The sequence below is a fragment of the Trichosurus vulpecula genome, chromosome 1 (genome assembly GCF_011100635.1).
Source record: "Trichosurus vulpecula isolate mTriVul1 chromosome 1, mTriVul1.pri, whole genome shotgun sequence".
In the NCBI taxonomy this organism is placed as follows: domain Eukaryota; kingdom Metazoa; phylum Chordata; class Mammalia; order Diprotodontia; family Phalangeridae; genus Trichosurus; species Trichosurus vulpecula.
The window spans coordinates 827,965-847,839 of NC_050573.1; positions in this window are offsets into that span (position 1 = coordinate 827,965).

Sequence of the window (19,875 nt, forward strand, 5' to 3'; positions counted from 1 at the left end):
TTAATTGTCCCAGTTTTTTTTAAATGACAGAATAAATTAGAAGGAAAGAAAAAAATCCAGTTCCCAAAATTCAAGATCTTTGGAGATTTAAGAGATCAAAATTTATGCTCCTTTGGACAGAACTCCCACATGTAATGGTATAACTCCTTGTGACAGAGGAAGGGAGGAAGGGAGGGACAAAGGAAGAAGGGAAGGAAGGAAGTTAAGGTAGAAGAGGGAAGGGAAGAAGAAGAAGGGATGGAGAAAGGAAAGGAAAGATGGAGGGGGAGGGAGGTAACAGTAGCATTGTCCAACTGGAACTGGCCAGTTGGTCCCCTGCCTGGCAGCTACTATTACTTAAAATATGTTGTTCATCCTTGGTTCTCAGTCCAAGGAGGGCAGAGTACCAGTTGGAGGGACAGTGCTTACTCTGGGGCAACTGAGCCTCTGTATTATGAAGGCAGAATTTATGATTTCAAAGAGAATCATATATATGCCTGAAAGGTTCGGAACCACAGGATATAAGGAATTCTCTAGGTAGCAGGCAGAAGAATTAAAGCATGTATTTAAGCTCCACAGTAACAGACCCACGAACCAGCGTCCCCATTTTGATATTTTGATCAAAAGCTTTCAGGCCCAATAAGTCCGCCTCACAAGAGTAACCAGGAGGCCACAGAGAAGCATGATGGTATAAAGCAAAATCATATACATGCTTCCCCTCTACGGTAAGAAGATTACCCACTGGCCTCAAGTCCTTGCTCAGCACTCCTCGGTCCACACATGGGTCAGCTCTGCTACCGCCAGCTCTTGCTTCAGCTTCAGCTGTAGGCATCTCTGGCTCCTACGGAAAGAAGAAAAAGGGCTCTTCAAGCTGTCTTCTCTCCTCTTATAGAGTTTTTGACATCATCAAGCGCCACCTGAATGACCAGGGCCAATTGGTTCTTGAGTTGGCCCCTCCCCCTAGGACCCTGGGATAAGATAAGGGAGACCAGGAGAGTGTTTTGGTAACTGTGTCCAATCCTGGGTAGGCAGGTAGAAAGGTAGGATTCTGGGATCTCCAAAGGAGCTGGATCTGAAGACAAAACAAGGCAATTTTTAACCAGGAGGTTAGAGATTAGGGGACAGTGAGGCAGGACACTTGGGGCCTCATAGGAAGGCTGAAACCCTAGGGGCAAAGTCTGAAGTCTGGAAAAGTGTTATCCAGTGATAAATCTGGGGAAGGTAAGGCAGGAATTTAGGGAGTGATGGGGGTGTCTGGTGTTAAACATGAAAATTTGGTTGAAGGAAACAACAGAGCTAGGTGATAGAAAAATCCATGTTGTTTATTATTTTCCCTTAAAGCATAGCGAAGCTAGCTTACTTGTACGTACAAGGAGTCAGAGCATAGGCTCTGGCTGTCTGAAAAAAGCAATGAGAAAACTTATATACATTATTTTAGCAGACCCAGCAAGCCTGTATGACCTCATTTTTTATGACCCTCATGTATGTTTAACCATGATACAAGAAGAGGATTTTCCTTAATGGAATAGAGTTGTAAAGGATGTTGGCAAAAGTCAGTTGAAACTACAGCCCAGCGTCTCTGTGTCTCATTACATTCCGTAACATAGTATATACCTGTAGAATATTAAGCAAGGTAATCTCTCTTGGGGTTAGGGTAATGTCCTTAATGATCTGGCCCTGTTGACAGAGGTAAGGGTATTGCCTGAACAAACTTTTAGAGAGAACAAAAAAGCCCAGGTCCTGGATCTTCATCCAGTTACTCATTAATTCAGGCTCTGTGTCTGGGTGAGAATTAGAAATGATATAAAATAGTATAATATTTTCCACATTTCCTCCTTTTGGTCAAAGGTAAGCTGAAAGCTTCACCTGAAGACCAATTAAGGTATGGAAAAACCTCTATCTTCCTCAGGGGTGAAGTTCTAAAAATCCTTATCTAGGTGGATTCAGGTTTTTTTTTTTTCTTTCTGTAGTTGGACATCTCCAGAGATGGACATTAATTGTAAACTACTTGTGAACAAGCAGGGGAGCAAGTTGCAAGGGGGATCAGTAGGGAGCATAATGGGGAAACTGGAACACCTAAGTAAAATAAGCTAAAGACACCAAAGGTACAAGTAAACAGTCTTGGGAATGCAACGGACTCAGAAAGGGAAAGAGCAGTTCTTCGTTCAGGTTCTGGTCCCGGCTCTTGGGAAGGTTGCCTGTGTCCGATGCTGTCCCCTTCAGGCTCTTTGAAACCAGAGGGCAAGGTCTCCTATGGGCTCAGATGTCCACTCGGGATCAGGGGCAGATGTGACAGAAGGATCAAGGAGTCCATCCACAAGTTGGCAGCTGTAGAAGTAGTCAGATCTGACAGGAGCTCCCAGAACACGTTAGATAACCAAGAAAACTTAAACATGAACCATACAAAGTAATGCAATCATTATTAACAATGTCGAACATCATAAACTTCCTTGTATCCCAGTAACACAGTACATGTAACATCATAAATTTTTAGTCATGTCATGTCTCTTTGATGGCATTTACAAAATAAACCACAAACCATTCTTAACAAAGCCAAAAAATGTTTCTGTTTTAATTCCAGCAATTAATTGCACAATTGTTATACAAAGTAGCTTTAAATCCCAGTTATATATTTCCAATGTCCATTTAAGGCAGCACATTTTTTTTTCAGATGCCTGATTGTAGTTATCTGGTCCCTAGATAGTAAAAGAGAGTTCTGCTTCTCTGGTTCAGATCTAGAAATTCCCAGATAATACTTACTTAATATAACTTAATATAATACAATCACTTAAATTTGGTTCTCCTTTTTTAAACTTCCGAGTATTTTAGTTCATATATCATCTACTGTTTCTGTCCTTACCTAAATTTCATACCTGGTATAAGAATCCTTTAAAATATAAAGGTCCAACCATAAATTGAACTCATCTTCCTTTTAAAATCATCAGACAGATACTTTACAAAGGAGATATAATTTCACTTGTAACAATACCTTATACAATTTCCTCGTGCAAAAATCTGAATTTAAGATCTTATTACCAAAACACACTTATTAGCTTGAATTTCCATGACTGATAAATTTTGGAGCCAGTCATACACATCTGTATATAATTCTTAGAGGAATCAATTTGATCCTATTGCTTTTTCTCAAAATTTGCTATCCTATTTAATTAGACATTTATCACATTACATCTTTGCCTTATTACTTTGTCTAATCATTTCCTCCTTTTGGAGGATGTTATCTCTATATCCTTCTGATCTTTATTTGGTCATGAACATAGGTTAAAATCGTAAGCTATTCATTCCTGTATCCTATTATAATAACTCAGAGATATTCCAATATTCATCTATTACCTAATAGATTTAGCATTGTGCTTACAAAACTTCTTGAGAATATAAATTTGCTATGAAAGAAACGAGGGACAATTTCATATATCTTAACAGAAAGAAAGAACTTCCTTAGCTCTGTTTGATTCCAGGCACGAGTCATATCTGATAGCCAATCTTACAGTCACCAGGTGCCAAAAGCAGGGCTTAGGAGTAATCAGGTGGGGATTTCCTTTTCAGAAAGGAAATAGCAGAATTGGGAAGTAGAGTCAGGAAGATCCTACCTAGGTTGTGCCCAAGGTCGTCTTCAAGACTTTTTCCCAGGCATAGACATCCACCTTTAAGAATTCTCAGTCTGTAATGCCTGCCATTCCACTACTGGCTTCATGTGACCTATACCTGTAATCAGAGCTTAAAACAATATTAAATTGTAGTCCCATAAAATCTTAAATAGCAAATAAATATCCTTCAGATAGGACTGTCCCAAATTTCATTGAGCTAATAATTATCAAATCAAATCAAGCTGCATAAATTTCTGTCTTCTAAAATACTTTCTCACACTCTCAACTTAACTTAAACCATTTGAAACTAGTATTCCCTTGGGACAGGAGAGGCTTAGCTAACTCCCATTTGTCCCTAAACTTTCTTATCTGCCTTTCCTATTTTCCCTCAACCTTAATTTACCTTTCCAAGTCTTTCAAACCCATTACTCAGCCTTCATTTCAGCCATAAGACAAAACAACTCATAAGTTAGTACTTTCATTGTCATAACTGTGCATACTGGAATCCCATTCCAGCTTCTTAAACACACAAAGACACAAAAAAAAGAAAAAAAATTTGTTTTTCGTGATAACTCATTCTAAAAGAAAGGAACACTTATTAGAGAGATCTGCCATCTCATCTCCCCCTGAGGGTGGGTTCTTTTCCATCAGAAGGCAAGCTTCACTAATAAGAACTGTATCCTGAAGACCCACATCCTCCTCAAAACCCAATCTTATCCTAAAAACGCATCACTTTTGCTGACTTTAAAAAGCCAGGTTTTTTTAGGCTTCTGACCCCTACTGTTCTTTCTTTCAGTAAAAACTCAAATCCCAGTAATTCTTGCCCCTCCCCCTTCCTTCGTAAAGCAAAATAACCTTTAAACATTTGGATTCATTCACAAATTAGTCCATAAACCTCCAGATTAACATACATAAATACATCTTTAGATGATACAGGCTTGAAAATCATACCCCTATATTTTTCAAGGTATTATAACAACTCAATTCTTTGTTATTACAGAATTTCTAGAATCATTTCCCTTTCTTAAAAACAGTTTAAAATTTTTTATCCTGATGTTAAAAGGCATGCTTGCTAAACTTTCCTGAAGACAATTATTTAGAAGGTTTTAAAATGATAGACATCTCCTTCTTTTTCCTTAAAGCAAATTAACCCTTAAACACTGGAATTCATTAACTAAGTTGGTGCCAAATGTCCTCATTCTCAAATATTGCCCAGAATTCCTAGATATTACAAAGTTCCTTAGTCAAAAAGTGTTATAATGGGAGGACACTTAGTTTCTATAAATTACATACCCAATTAAATTTACCTTATCACAATAATAAGGTTTACCAGGACTTTGAAAACTTTTCCCATAGGAATTCCTCTACACAGAAAACCACACAAGATTGATAAGAATTGCTGACTAGATGGTTTCAAAAGTTCTTGTTTCAGTTAATAACCTCAATTTCTTAATTAACTACAATTCTTAATTTAACAACATCCAGCTTATAAGAGGAATTATTTTAATCACTAGTGGTAACATTTTAATTTCTAAGGCCCAATACTCTTAGCATTGTAAAAGATGACCACATTTTTCAATATTGCTGATACATCTGTTTGTCAAATTACACAATTTAGAAATGTAACAGTGCCCTAAACATAATTATGCATTTTAAAACTTGAAACAACCCTTTTATCAATTCAGGTGAACACATTTCTAAATCTCCTTGCGCAGAGAATCTTTCATCTCATCATTTGAAACTATAACTTTTAATCACCAGATATATTCTCATAATAGAAAACAGAAAGTCTGTTCTCACAGAACAGTCTGTTCTCATGGTTAAATATCAGTATTATTAATTATTTACTTGTTATAACCACATATAACAGTTCCAAATTTTATCACATCCCTTTGAAAACCCAATTCACATATATCAAAATCAGATTAAAATTGCTATAATATCATTTCTTACCACACAATGGTCTTCTCAAATTTCACAATCTAAGAGAATTTTGGGAACACAATGCAAGTTTAGAAATACAGAAACAATAATTTTCAGATGACATCTATTGTATTTCCAGGTTACCACATATAGAAATTATTCAGCTTATTACTTTTGGTATTTAAAAACCACTTCAAAAGTTAACAATTACGTTAAATCAGAGAGAGATAATAATAATAATGTTGTATCTATCATATACCAGACTTTATGTTAAGCATCTTACAATCATTATCATTTTGATCCCGTAACAACCATCATTATTATTTTCCCTTTACAAATCAGTAAACAGGTCAAACAGAGATTAAAATACAGTTTTGCAATTGGAACACAGAAGCGTAAAGTTACCTAGGGAAGTTACCTAGAGCAGAAGCTAGTATCCCAGTGGTGACAATTCTGGGAGGCAGAAACTCCAAATCCATAAAGATTTCAATGATTTTCTACCTCACCCTTCCCCCACAACTGCAGAAGTTACTGAGCCTAAAGCGGTTTTGCAGCTGCTAGGGAGAGTGGGCAGAATGCATAGGACCTGGGTGACATTTCCAAGCTTTGCCAAAAAGGATGAGCTACAAAGGTATCCAGGGGGCACAGGACTGTCAGAATACTGTCAGTCTGTGAATTTCTGTCCTTCTCCTCCTTTTGCCAGGTGGGGAAGGATGATTTAAGTTTTCCCTACAGTTCTCCTGCATTTTCTTCTCCTAATCTGATTTGGGAGGAAAGGAGCTTGTTTTAGCTGCTCTAACTTTTACTGCAGCTCTGGCTCTGTCAGAGACAAGACAACAATGGTGAAAGATCTCAATGATTGTAACTCAAGTAAACTTCACCTAAGTGATCAGCATTTGGAGGGTGTTTCAGCAAGAGTGAGCTCCTGGAGGGACTTTACAGTCTCAGGAGTTCTCTCCCAAAATTCCAACTAATCAATTTCCAAACTTTTAATGAATAATCAATCCCAGAATATGCTAAAATGTTTCAGCTCTTTTTTTCTTCAAGTCTAATTGGTCAGACCAGATATTGAAAAAGAAAATAGAGTCTCTGTTTCCCTAACTGCAGCCTTAGAATTCTCTGGCTACCTGCGTTTCAGATTTTACCCGGTATAGACATTTCACAGCACACGCTCTCACACAGACAGTTAACAGACAATCAACAAAACAAATACAGAACAAATACAGACTGAGCTCAGAGTTTAAACAACACAGAATTAGAAGCTTTCATGAGTTAGCTATTAGCACCCCGATGGTCTTTGGGGAAGCCTTGTCATTCCTGATTTTTCTGACTCTCCATATCCTATCCCTTAGGAAGGGGGAAAGGGGAGATGGAGAAGGACTAGGACAGGTAAAGGAAGGCGAGGAGTAAGGATAAAATGCATTTATCCTCCCCATAATCAGAGCCTTCAAGGGAAGGAAGCAGGAATAGGGCAGAAGGCAAAAACAGAGCCGTTAAGGGAAGGGGAAAAGGGGCAGGAAGGGAAGAGAGAGAGGAGGCAACGGTAGCAGAACAGAGTTACCTCCCTCAGGATCAGAGCCTTCCTGGGAGGCAGAAAGGGAGGGAAAAAGCAAAGTGCAGTTTTTCTCCCCAGGACCAGAGCCTCCAAGGGAAGGAAGGGAGGGAGTGGAGGAACGGTTGGACTTCTAATTCTAGTTTTTGACTGATCCATAGTTAATTTTCTAGATGAATCAGTGTTTCCAGGGGATCTATGTGCATTTGACCGCAGATCTGCGTTTTATCACAGATTTGATCCCTGCCCCCAGAGCTAGCTTAAAGGGAATTTCCAGACTTCAACCAATTTTGTGGGAGTTCTTTTTGGAAGCTGGGAATAGAGACAACTTACCCCCACCTTGTCAAGGCCAAAATTCCAGGAAAAATTAATCCTATGGCACCCAAAAGCATTGGCAAGGTTGGGCTGCATTGTCCTGTTTCCATGATTTCCATCCGAAAGTCACGGCACCGTAACTGTTAAACCTGAAAATTTGGTTGAAGGAAACAACAGAGCTAGGTGATAGAAAAATCCATGTTGTTTATTATTTTCCCTTAAAGCATAGCGGTGCTAGCTTACTTGTACGTACAAGGAGTCAGAGCTTAGGCTCTGGCTGTCTGAAAAAAGCAATGAGAAAGCTTATATACGTTATTTTAGCAGAGCTAGCAAGCCTGTATTACCTCATTTTTATGACTCCCATGTATGTTTAACCATGATACAAGAAGAGGATTTTCCTTAATGGAGTAGAGTTGTAAAGGATGTTGACAAAAGTCAGTTGAAACTACAGCCCAGCGTCTCTGTGTCTCATTACATTCCATAACATAGTATATACTTGTAGAATATTAAGCAAGGTAATCTCTCTTGGGGTTAGGGTAATGTCCTTAATGGCTAACAGGTAAGAATGTCTTGTTGACAGAGCTAAGGGTATTTCTTGAGCAAACTTTGAGAGAGAACAAAGAAGCCCAGGTCCTGGATCTTCATCCAGTTACTCATTCATTCAGGCTCTGGGTCTGGTTAGAATTAGAAATGATATAACATGGTATAATATTTTCCACAATGGAAAAGATCTAGGGGCAGGGAGCTCATCCGGCAGCCAGGCTAGAGAGGAAGGTGTGCTCCTGGCAGACCTGGCGGACACTCACCATGAGGTCAGATGTGGAGAAGGAGACCGAATTGCCCGGGCAGCCAGCAGAACCAGGAAATATGGCGGGGCTCTGGCTCAGACTTACAGGGGATCGCTAAGCATAGAGCTGGCGTCCACAAGGCAGAGCTATCTCGGCTCCAAAGGAAGGCAGAGCGATCTCGGCTCAGGGGAAGGCAGAGCGAGCTTGGTTCAGAGGGAAGGCAGAGAGATCTCAGATCTAGGGGAAGAAAAGAGAGATTTGAGATGAAGGTAAAACAGAGCAGTCTCAGCTCAAAGACCTCCAGCTTTTGTCCAGCCCACTCTGGGAGGGTTTTTCCTATTCGAATAGCACCACTCTGTCCAGCCCTCTGAGGTCTAGGAGAGCTGGGTCCTTTCCTCCATTCACACCAAGGGTTATGACTCAGAGACCCCAACCACCTCTCACCCCATCGCACCCCCCCCCCCCAGCCCTGCCCTCCATCTCATCACATGGAATTCCTTCTCCAGTGCTAGGATCCTCTCCTCTGCCTCCAAACTCCACCCGGGACACCACCCACCAGGATGCCCATCACTGAGAGCTCCTCCTCTCCAATGTCTCCACCCCCTCGCCTCTTCCCTCCCTCCCAGACTCACCCCCTCTTCGATCTGAGCAGAAAGCCTGCCAGGGTAAAAGTGTAGCAGCAGACTAAGTCAATGATGGACCGTATACTTTGAGGAGGGGGGCCACAAATAGGCCTTGGGAAAATTGGGATGCTATATACTGTTTGTAACTGTAAATCTAGATTGGATTGGACTGAGTTCTCCCCTGGTAACTATGATGTTTGACCTTCTACAAGGAGACCAGATGTTAAGGCAAAATAGACTTAAAATTGGGCCTTATTAGGAGCTGTAAGAATAAAAGATAATTAGTTCAGACTGACTCGATCTTATTGGGGGTGAGGTCTGTTCAGGGAAGAGGAGTACGTGCTGTATGGGGGCTGCTGAGCCCTTTTCAGGGCTGCTTTCCATCTTTGGTGTCCACCTGGTCCACCTAACTCACCTGTGGCTCCAAGAAGTTGTAGCAAGTGCACTGGCCACACCCCTGTAAACCATCTCAGCAGACGGGAGAAACCAGGTGGAGGTAAACTGAGGGGTCTCAAACCCATCAGTGAGTTATGTGGGTGTCTACCCCAGCCACATGAAGACTTCCCCAGTGCAATGGGTGGATGAGAACAATTTGTTCCAATGGACATTAAGGTGGCTGATGCAGGCTTGGTTAGACATAAAAGATGCCAAGGTCATCCACTGTATGTCCTCTTGATTCCATGTAACATCCATGGAAGAGAGAGTGAGGCCTACGACTTTGTATGGCTCAGCCTCACTTAAATCCAATTTGTGAGTGAGTCAAAAGACATCACCCACACCATTTTATCATTTTTACTTTTCTGTAAGTACTGTGGTGATAGGCAAGTGAGAAACCAGGAGGCCAGGATACACTGGGTGCTATAAGAAGGCACCTGCATGCAGGTGACCCAGGATATCTGGTCATCTTTTCACTGGAATCAGCTGTGGAATTTGGCAGCCACCTGGGTGTCTGAGGAACCTTTTAAGGACCTCACTCCTCACCTTTTGGTGTGATGAAGGGGCCAGAAAAGGTGCCCTAAAAATTGTCTGCTTACCCAACCCTGGCCTGATTACCGTAGCAGGTAGGGATCCCACCCTTCAGTCAAAACATAAAAAACAAAGGTACAAAAACTACAAAGATGATTCCACTCACGTATCAGTGTGTGGAATTTTGACACACTTATGGCAACACAAATTTCAGTAGACCTGAAAGTTGAACAGCTCTTGTTTCAAGAGGATTCAGCAGATATCACAACCAAACAGCAGCCCTGAGCGAAATGAAGCTGGCAAAGGAAGGCCAGTTTGCAGAAGCTGGAGCTGGATACGGGGTTTTCTGAAAATAAGGGGGAAATTCAGTGAACAGGAGCACCATGCAGCTGGTGTAGGTTTGCAATTGATACTAGTCAACAGGCTTGTATGCCCACCAAAGGGAATGAATGACAGGCTCATGACAATGTAATTGCCACTGGCAGGAAAACATCAGGCCACCAGCATCAGTGCCTATGCTCCCACCATGATGAACCTGGAAGAGGTGAAAGAAAAATTTTCAGAAGGCCTGGAGACACTCATCATCAATCTGCCAAAAGAAGACAAGCTGATATAATTCTGGATGACTTTAGTGCTAGAGTAAGCTGAGACTAATGGCAGAGAATCCTGGGGAGTAATGCTGGAAACAGCAACAGCAATGGTCACTTACCATTAAGACTTGTGCATCTCATGACCTTCCCAGCACCAAAACTTTCTTCCTTTTACCTAAACCCAATAAAACTTTGTGGATGCACCCTTGCAGCAAACATTGGCATCTAATACACTCTGTGATTGTAAGGAGAAGAGACAGACAAGATGTGACACTGACAAAGGCGATGTGTGGCACAGAGTGCTGGACCAATCATAGACTGATCATCTCCAAACTACATATTTGCCTCCAACAAAAGCATCAATCTCAGGGCAAAATGACTAGCAGAAGACTTATTGTCAACAGATTAGAGCTCTTCTCTGAGCAGGACCAGTTTGGTGGGAAAGTTGAGCATACACAGAGTTGGTAGCAATTGAACAGAATAGGAGTGGGAAGCTTTCAGAGAAGTGGTGCACAGCACTCCATTTACTCATGTGGATCAGAACAGGAACAAACATCAAGACCGGTTTGATGAAAATGATGGGGAAATTCAGAAGCTGCTAAATGAAAAACAAGATCTCCACAGGGGTTCCCAGAAGGGTACTTCATCCATCTCTAAGAATGCAACATTTGACTCCATCAAAGCAAAGTAAAAGTGGAGCTCAGAGAGATGCAGGATTCTTGGCTCATTCAGAAGGCACAGGAAATTCAGTTTGGCACTTACAGTAACACTATACAATGCTTTCATGATGCCCTGAAGGCTCTTTGTAGGCAAAAGATATATGCTGCAGCTCACCTATTCACTGCCACCTTAATTACTGATAGAGACAGGATCCTGGAGAGATGGGCCAAATGTTTCCATAGTGTTCTCAGGAGACTTTCCTCAATCAGAGGTATCAGTCCTTCTTGAACACATTTTACACCCTTAGGGTGTATGAATCAGAGAATGATAATCTAGGGAAAACAGAAAGAGGAGATGGACAATGAAAAGAGAGAGAGAAATCCCATGTTGGAATGGGAAAGAAAAAGGCATGGAATTCAAAAGCTACTGAACAGGACGAGCTGAATGGGAAGAGAGAAAGAGAAATCTATATGAGAAATTGAGAGGGAAAATAGAAGTAAGAAACGTAGAATGAGATGAAAGCAGGAAAAAGAAGCACATTTGTGGAGAAACTAGAGTTAAAAGATATGGCATCTTCTAAATGGGACCACGAAGGAATATGCCTATTTTTTTGCAACACATGAAACTTCTTTGAAAACCACCAGGGCACAGAGATGCTGCAAACAAATATAAACAGGCAGAAAAAAATCAACATATCCTTTCATTCCATAATGAAATAACGATGATAATTAGTTCAGGGACCACAAGCAAAAAAAATACAAACCCAAATGGTAGAATGGGAAAGTGGCGAATGTTAGAGAAAAGTGGAAAAATTGGGACACAAATACATTGTTGGTGGAATTGTAAAATGATCCAAACATTTTGGAGAGCCATCTGGAATTATGTGGGCATAGCAATACTTGGTCTATTTGTAAACATGATTAAGGAAAAAGGAAAAGAGCATACATGTTCTAAAATGTTTATAGGGGCTCTCTTTGTGTGGGCAAAGAACTGAAAACTTCAGAGATGCCCATCAATTTGGGAATGATTGAAGAAATTGTGGTATATGATTGTGATGGAACACTACTATGCTATAAAAAATAATGACCTCAAGATTTTAGAAAAACATGGGAAGATTTGCATGAGACACTGAAGTGGGAAATGGCAGAACCAAGAGAACATTCTATACAATAACAGAAATATTATTTTAAGAATGACTTTGAGTGAAGAAGTTATTTTGCGTATTACAAAAACCCAAATAAGCTATAAAGGACATATAAAGATAGATGGTATCTGCATCCAGAGAAAAGAACTGATAAATAGAAGTATGTAGGAAATAACTTACATACACACACCTATTTATGCCCAAGGGCAGCCATTTCTAGGGCGGCAGGGTTCGGAGAGGGAAGAATAAAAGAAAAAAACTACATCATAATTTTGTTGTACATTTCAAAGGAATAACAACTTGTGCACGGTGGATTTGCAGTTTCATGTAAATCACGCTTAGGCTTGGAATCCCTAGAGGGAAACTAGAGACAGGGAGCCACATGCCTGGGATCTGACAGGGATCCAGCCCCAGAGCCATGGCTGCAGATAAGGGGGACCAGGAGATACCTTTGGTTACTGCGTCCAAGCCTGGGTAGGCCAGTAGGAAGGCATGATTCTTGGATCTCCAAGGGGGCTGGATCTGAAGGCAAGATAAGGGAATTTCTAACCAGGAGGTTAGAGATTAGGGGTGTCAACCTGAAAGTTGGTTAAAATAGGCAAATAAGCTAGGTGATATGTAAATTCATATTGTTTATTCCCTTAAAGCTAGCGAATACGTACATGTATGGAGCCAGCCAGACAAAATCTGACTACCTGAACAGAAGAATGAGAAGGTTTATACACATTTTTAGAACAGTTGCAACTCAGCATACCTGGGTTACTCAATCTTATGATCCCCATCTATATTTAATAATGACAAAAGAAAAGGATTTTCCTTAATTGAGTAGGTAGTAAATACAATAAGATAAGAGAGTTGACAAAGGGTCCATTGAAATTATGACCCAGTGTTTCTGTGTTTAATTTACCATTGTTAACCCTGAAAATTTGGTTGAAAGAAACAACAGGGCTAGGTGATACGAAAATCCATGTTGTTTATTATTTTCCCTGAAAGCATCGCTTGGCTATCTTACTTGTATGTAAGAGGAGTCAGAGCATAAGCTCTGACTGTCTGAAGAAAGGAATGAGAAAACTTATATATGTTATTTTAGCAGACCCAGCACGCCAGTGTTACCTCATTTTTTATGACCTCCATGTATGTTTAACCATGATACAAGAGGAGGATTTTCCTTAATGGAATAGGGTTGTAAAGAATGTTGACAAAGGTCAGTTAATATTAAGCGAGGTAGTCTCTCTTGGGATTAGGGTCTCATCCTTTAATGACTAACAGGGGTGATAATGTCCTTAGGTCAGTCTGATCTAGCCTTGTTGACAGTGGTAAGGGTATTTCCTGAGCAAACTCTAGAGAACAAAGAAGCCCAGGTCCTGGATCTTCATCCAGTTACTCATTAATTCAGGCTCTGGGTCTAGTTGAAATTTAAAATGATGTAAAATAATATAATATTTTCCACATTTCCTCCTTTTGGTCAAAGGCAAACTGGAAGCTTCACCTGAAGACCAATTAAGGTATGGAAAAACCTCTATCTTCCTCAAGGGTAAAGTTCTAAAAATCCTTATCTAGGTGGATTCTGGTTTTTTTTTCTTTCTGTGGTTGGACATCCCCAGAGATTGACAGTAATTATAAACTAATTGTAAACAAGCAGAGGGAGTAAGTTGCACTGGGTATCAGGGTAGGGAACATAATGGGGAAACTAGAATAGCTAAGTAAAATAAGCTAAAGACACCAAAGGTACAGTTAAACAGTCTTGGGAATGCAAAGGACTCAGAAAGGGAGCTGTCCTTTGTACAGGTTCTGGTCCAGAGTCTTGGAAAGGTTGCCTGCATCTGATGCTGTCTCCTTCAGGCTCCTTTGAAACCAGAGGGCAAGGTTATGGGCTCAGATGTCCACTTGGGATCAGGGGCAATCCTCAGATGTGACAGAAGGATCAAAGAGTCCATATCCACAAGTTGGCAACTATAGGAGTAATTAGACCTAACAGGAGCTCCCAGAACACACATGATTTGAAAATTGAGAGAAAAACAGCACAACATAGGTCCCAGCCACACAGGGCTAAGTTCAAACAGTACAATAAATGGTTCAATATCCCAGCCACAAAGGGCTGAGTTTAACAAATACAATAAGGTTTTTCTCATAATTCACAAAACTTCACAATTACATTGAGTCAGGTACAGACCAAACCACTTAGATGGCTCACAATAGATTGGTATTGAGAGGGGGAAATTTACATGTCACATGTTTTACATTTACACATTAGATAACCAAGAAAACTTAAACGTGAACCATACAAAGTGATGCAGTCATTATTACACAGTACATATAGCATCATAAACTTTTAGCTATGCCATGTCTCTTTGATGGCATTTACAAAATAACCCACAAGCCATTCTTAACAAAACTTAAAATGTTTCTGCTTTAATTCCAGCAATTAATTGCACAATCTGTATACAAAGTAACTTTAAATCCCAGTTACATATTTGCAATGTCCATTTAAAGTGCCACTTTTTTTTTAATCCCAGATGCATGACTGTCATTATCTGGTCCTTAGATAGTAAAAGAGAGTTCTGCTTCTCTGGTTCAGAGCTAGAAATTCTCAGATAATTCTTACTTAATGTAACTTAGGACAATCACTTAAATTTGGCTCTCCTTTTTTAAACTTCAGAGTATTTCAGTTCATGTACCATCTGCTGTTTCTATCCTTACCTAAATTTTGTACCTGGTATACGAATTCTTTAAAATATGAAGGTCCAACCATAAATTGAATTCATCTTCCTTTTAAAATTATCAGACAGACACCTTAATAAAGAAGATATAATTTCACTTGTACTACTATCTTATACAACTTTGCACAAAAATCCACATTGAAGATCTTGTTACCGAAACACACTTATTAGCTTGAATTTCCATGACTGATAAATTTTGGAGCCAATCATACACATCTGTATGTAATTCTTAGGGGAATCAATCTGATCCTGTTGCCTTTTTCAAAATTTACTATCCCCTTTCTTTTTATTACACATTTATCACATTACATCTTTGTCTTATTACTTTATCTAATGATTTCCTCCTTTTGGAGGATGTTAACTCTATATTCTTTTAATTTTTATTTGGCCATGAACATAGATTAAAATTGTAAGCTATTCATTCCTGCATCCTATTATAATAACTCAGAGATATTCCAATATCCATATATTACCTAACAGATTCAGCATTGTGCTTACAGAACTTCTTGATAATATAAATTTGCTATGAAATAAAAGAGGGACAATGTCATATATCTTAACAGAAGGAAAGAACTTCCTTAGCTCTATTTGATTCCAGGCATGAGTCATATCTGATAGCCAATCATACAGTCACTAGGTGCTAAAAGCAGGGCTTAGGAGTAATTAGGTGGGGGATTTTCCTTTTCAGAAAGGAAATAGCAGAATTGGGAAGTAGAGTCAGGAAGATCCTACCTAGGCTGTGTCCAAGGTCATCTTCAAAACCGTTTCCCAGGCACAGACATCCACCTTTAAAGTTCTCAGCCTGTAATGCCTGCCATTCTACTATTGGCTTGCAGTCATGTGACCTATCCCTGTAATCAGAGCTTAAAACAATATTAAATTGTGGTCCCATAAAATCTTAAATAGCAAATAAATACCCTTCAGATAGGACTGTCCCAAATTTCATTGAGTTAATAATTATCAAATCAAGCTACATAACTTTGCTGTCTTCTAAAATACTTTCTCACACTCATTCTCAACTTACTTAAACCATATGAAACTAGTATTCTCTTGGGACAGGAGAGGCTTAGCTAACTCCCCTTTGTCCGCAAACTTTCCTATCTGCCTTTCGTATTTCCAATCAAACCTTTATTTACCTTTCCAATCTCTCAAACCCATTTTTCAGACTTCCTTTACGTTTCAACCATAAGACAAGACAGCTCATCAGTTAATACTTTTTACTGACATAACTGTCGATACTGGAATCCATTCCAGCTTAAACAAAGCAAAGAGGTTAATGACCAACCTCACGGACTGATGGATTTATGTTCCCTGTTTACTCATTCTGGAGGAAAGGGACACTTTAGGAATTAAATCATACACACATTGATAAGCTCTAACTCTTGCTCAGAATCACAAAAACATTTTAAAAAACATTTCTAGAATTATTTCTCTTCTTTAAAAACAATTTAAAATTTATCCTGATGTTAAAAGGAATACTCACTAAACTTTCCTGAAGAAAATTATTTAGAAGGTTTTAAAAATGATAGACATCTCCTTCTTTTTCCTTACAGCAAACAAACCCTTAGACACTGAAATTCATTAACTAAGTTGGTGGAAAATGTCCTCATTCTCAAATATTGCACAGAATTCCTAGATATTACAAGGTTCCTTAGTCAAATAGGTGTCATAATGTAGGGGACACTTAGTTTCTATACATTACATAACCAATTAAATTAGCTTTATCACAATAACAAAGTCTACCAGGACTTTACAAGCTTCGTCCATAGGAATCCCTCTGCCCTGAAAACTTTTACACAAGATTGAATATCCAAATGTCCTTGGTTCAGTTAACAACCTCAATTTCTTAATTAAGTACAATTCTTAATCTAACAACATCTAGATTACAAGAGGAATTATTTTAATCACTAGTGGTAACATTTTGATTTCTAAGGCCCAATACTCTTAGCATTGTAAAAGATTACCTAAACATAATTATGCATTTTAAAACTTGAAACAACCCATTTATCAATTTAGGTGAACATATTTCTAAACCTCCATGCACAGAGAATCTTTCATCTCATCATTTGAAACTATAACTTTAAACCACCAGATATATTCTCATAATAGAAAAGTTTTCACATGGAAAGTCTGTTCTCATGGTTAAATATCAGTATTATTAATTATTTCTTGTTATAACCAAATACAGTAGCTCCAAACTTTATCGCATCCCTTTAAAAACCCAATTCACATATATCAAAATCAGATTAAAATCGCTATAATATCATTTCTTACCACACAATGGTCTTCTCAAATTTCACAATCTAAGAGAATTTTAGAAACACAATGCAATTTTAGAAATACAGAAACAATAATTTTCAGATGACATCAATTGCATTTTCAGATTATCACATATAGGAATTATTCAGCTTATTACTTTTGGTATTTAAAAACCACTTCAAAAGTTAACAATTACATTAAATCAGAGAGAGATAATAATAATAATGTTGTGTCTAACATATACCAGACTTTATGTTCCGCATTTTACAATCATTATCATTTTGATCCCATAACAACCATCATTATTATTTTCCCTTTACAAATCAGGAAACAGGTCAAACAGATTAAAATACAGTTTTGCGATTGGAGCAAAGAAGTGTGAAGTTACCGAGAGCAGAAGCTAGTATCCCAGTGGTGACAATTCTGGGAGGCAGAAAGTCCAAATCCATCTACCTTGCCCTCCACCTCCCCCCCCCAACTGCAGAAGTTACTGAGCCTAGGGCAGTTTGAAGCTGCTGGGGACAGAGTGGGCAGAATGCTTAGGACCTGGGTGACATTTCCAAGCTTTGCCAAATAGGATGGGCTACAAAGGTACCCAGGGGCACAGGACTGTCAGGATTCCTTCAGTCTGTGAATTTCTGTCCTTCTCCTCTTTTTGCCAGGTGCGGAAGGGTGATTTAAGTTTTCCCTACAGTTCTCCTGCATTTTCTTCTCCTAATCTGATTTGGGACGAAAGGAGTTTGTTTTAGCTGCTCTAACTTTTACTGCAGCTCTGGCTTGGTCAGAGACAGGACAACAATGGGGAAAGATCTCAATGATTGTGACTCAATTAAACTTCACCTTTTGCTCACTCCTTAAAAACTTTTTGAACTTAAATCTAAGGGAAAAGATTCCATCTTAACTTTGGGGACGGAGTGGAGAATGATAAGTGATCAGTATTGGGAGGAGGTGTTTCAGCAAGAGTGAGCTCCAGGAGTGATTTTACAATCTCAGGAGTTCTATCCCAAAATCCAACCATGGCTCTGGGGCTGGTTCCCTGTCAGATCCCAGGCATGTGGCTCCCTGTCTCTAGTTTCCCTCTAGAGATTCCAAGCCTAAGCGTGATTTACATGAAACTGCAAATCCACCATGCACAGGTTGCTATTCCTTTCAAATGTACAACAAAATTATGATGTAGTTTTTTTCTTTTATTCTTCCCTCTCCAAAGCCTGCCGCCCTAGGTGTGTGTATGTAAGTTATTCCCTACATACTTCTATTTATCAGTTCTTTTCTCTGGATGCAGATAACATCTATCTTTATATGTCCATTATAGCTTATTTGGGTGTTCGCAATACACAAAATAACTTCTTCACTCAAAGTCATTCTTAAAATAATATTTCTGTTACTGTATAGAATATTCTCTTCATTCTGCAATTTTCTGCTTCAGTGTCTCATGCAAATCTTCCCACGTTTTCCTAAAATCTTGAGGTCATTATTTTTTATACCATGGTAGTGTTCCATCACAATGATATACCACAATTTCTTCAATTATTCCCAAAGTGATGGGCATCTCTGAAGTTTTCAGTTCTTTGTACACACAGAGAGAGCCCCTATAAACATTTTAGAACATGTATGCTCTTTTCCTTTTTCCTTAATCATGTTTACAAATAGACCAAGTATTGCTATGCCCGCATAATTCCTGATGTCTCTCCAAAATGTTTGGATCATTTTACAATTCCACCAACAATGTATTTGTGTCCCAATTTTTCCACTTTTCTCTAACATTCACCACTTTCCCATTCTACCATTTGGGTTTGTATTTTTTTTGCTTGTGGTCCCTGAACTAATTATCATCGTTATTTCATTATGGAATGAAAGGATATGTTGATTTTTTCTGCCTTCTTATATTTGTTTGCAGTATCTCTGTGCCCTGGTGGTTTTCAAAGAAGTTTCATGTGTTGCAAAAAAATAGGCATATTCCTTCGTGGTCCCATTTAGAAGATGCCATATCTTTTAACTCTAGTTTCTCCACAAATGTGCTTCTTTTTCCTGCTTTCATCTCATTCTATGTTTCTTACTTCTCATTTTCCCATACAGATTTCTCTTTCTCTCTTGCCATTCAACTCGTCCTGTTCAGTAGCTTTTGAATTCCATGCCTTTTTCTTTCCCATTCCAACATGGGATTTCTCTCTCTCTTTTCATTGTCCATCTCCTCTTTCTGTTTTCCCTAGATTATCATTCTCTGATTCATACACCCTAAGGGTGTAAAATGTGTTCAAGAAGGACTGATACCTCTGATTGGTGAAAGTCTCCTGAGAACACTATGGAAACATTTGGCCCATCTCTCCAGGATCCTGTCTTTATCAGTAATTAAGGTGGCAGTGAATAGGTGAGCTGCAGCATATATCTTTTGCCTACAAAGAGCCTTCAGGGCATCATGAAAGCATTGTATAGTGTTACTGTAAGTGCCAAACTGAATTTCCTGTGCCTTCTGAATGAGCCAAGAATCCTGCATCTCTCTGAGCTCCACTTTTACTTTGCTTTGATGGAGTCAAATGTTGCATTCTTAGAGATGGATGAAGTACACTTCTGGGAACCCCTGTGGAGATCTTGTTTTTCATTTAGCAGCTTCTGAATTTCCCCATCATTTTCATCAAACCGGTCTTGATGTTTGTTCCTGTTCTGATCCACATGAGTAAATGGAGTGCTGTGCACCACTTCTCTGAAAGCTTCCCACTCCTATTTTGTTCAATTGCTACCAACTCTGTGTTT